This window comes from Echinops telfairi, unplaced genomic scaffold (assembly GCF_000313985.2).
Source record: "Echinops telfairi isolate 266 unplaced genomic scaffold, ASM31398v2 ScPeMD7_1892;HRSCAF=2422, whole genome shotgun sequence".
Lineage (NCBI taxonomy): Eukaryota > Metazoa > Chordata > Mammalia > Afrosoricida > Tenrecidae > Echinops > Echinops telfairi.
In genome coordinates this window covers 2,662-4,233 of record NW_022105790.1, presented here as the reverse complement: position 1 = coordinate 4,233, position 1,572 = coordinate 2,662, and the positions used below count along the sequence as shown (strand labels likewise).

The 1,572-nt window shown below is 46.7% G+C and overlaps 1 long non-coding RNA gene across 1 annotated transcript in view; it reads right to left on the bottom strand.

Annotated features, from left to right (window-relative positions):
• Positions 1-6: 6 nt before the first annotated feature.
• The window catches only part of LOC123522058, a 3,801-nt gene continuing 2,235 nt past the window's right edge, over positions 7-1,572 (bottom strand). Inside the window, exons 2-3 of the long non-coding RNA XR_006680358.1 lie at positions 224-354; positions 7-94 (exon numbers count right to left, since the gene is read on the bottom strand). This is a non-coding gene — a long non-coding RNA (uncharacterized LOC123522058). The remainder of the gene's footprint in view (positions 95-223; positions 355-1,572) is intronic.

Below are 1,572 nucleotides of genomic sequence, written 5' to 3'. Positions count from 1 at the left end.
TGTGTCTGGAGGCAGTGTCTCTGTCTTCCAGTGCGCGAGCAAGCATATAACTCACTTTTCTCTGATGAGCCAGCGCTTCCTCTTTGTCATTCAACTGCATGCACAGAAAGGAAAAAGGCAGTGTCAGTTGCCGCACAGGTAGCTGTCTAGCGCAACAAAGATGGAATTAAAGGAAAATCGATTAGCTTTAAGACAACCTCTAACAGAATGCAAATATACTAACCAAGTCGATTAGCCTCTGAAAGACTTCTTGAGGGTTATCCGGGTCTGCAGACCTCTTCAAACCGCTTTCGGAAGGGAGCATTCCCAACAGTCTCTGCCCTAACGTCTTCTTACTCTTTCGGGAGAGGAAGCCTGAGGTTGAACATGGAAACTCGGCTGAGACCGAAACATATCAAACTGATGTCCTTCCCTAAAACAGGTAGCTCCGAACCCAGGTTAATGCAATCCTAAGTCAGTCAGGAGGGGTCTTCGTCAGGAGCCCTTGAGGGCAGTCATCACGTTGATTCTGTAGAAATGCCCCTGTGGGTGGCCAGGACTGGAACTCGTTACCGGACTAGAAAGCCAACCTTTCTCACGCAAAGCAGCTGGTGGGTCCCAACTGCTGACCTTGTGGTTAGCAGCCCAAGATGGACTATGTTACCTTTTTTCATCACCTAACCTTGGTTGCAGGGAGCCCTCGTGGTGTGGTGGGTATACAGTGGGCCGCTAACCACAAGGTCAGCAGTTAGAAACCACCAGCCGCTCCTCGGGAGAAAGATGAGGCTTTCTACTCCCATAAAGAGTCACAGTCTCAGAAACTCACTGGGGCAGTTCTACCTTGTCCTATAGGGTCGCTATGAGTCAGCATTGACTCACTGGCAATGAATTTGGTTTTTTGGAACCTAGGTTGGGCTTCAGAATTATACTTTCCGCTTTGATCAGAGATCATTATCGAAAGCTGCCATGTGAATTTGATTTTGTGTTCACTGTAAGTTGTGGCTGAGGACTTTGTCATCATCTGTGCTCCATGGCCTCTGGAAGTCTGAGGTCAGAAATTACTCTCAGAATTTAGTGTCAGGGCAAAGGTGGAATGCCCTTTGAAGAACATGAGTTGTGAAACGGTTTCCTTTTGGCTCTGATGGGACCTTCCGTCGGATGATCGCTATAGATCTATCAAACCCAGACCAAACCACTGCCATCAAGTCAACTCTGACTCACCAAACAAAAACTGGAACCTCCCTGCTACTGCGTTGATTGCAGCTCACAGTGACCCTATAGGACAAACTGCCCCGCTGGGTTCTGAGAGTGGACCTCTTTTCTTTCTGTCTTTTCAAAACCATTTTATTGGGCACTAATTCCATAGTTCAATCAAGAGTGTAACTCTTTACAGGAGTATACAGCATTGTCTTTCTCCTGTGGAGTGACTGGTAGCTTTCACCTTTCAGTTAGCAGCCCAAAACATATCCACTATGCCATAGTCACTGTATTAGTCTAGGTACTTTGGAGAAACAAATCCACAGCGACTCATGGATAAGAGAGAGTTTTATGTAAAGAAAATGTGCATCACGAAAACATCCCAACCCAATGCTG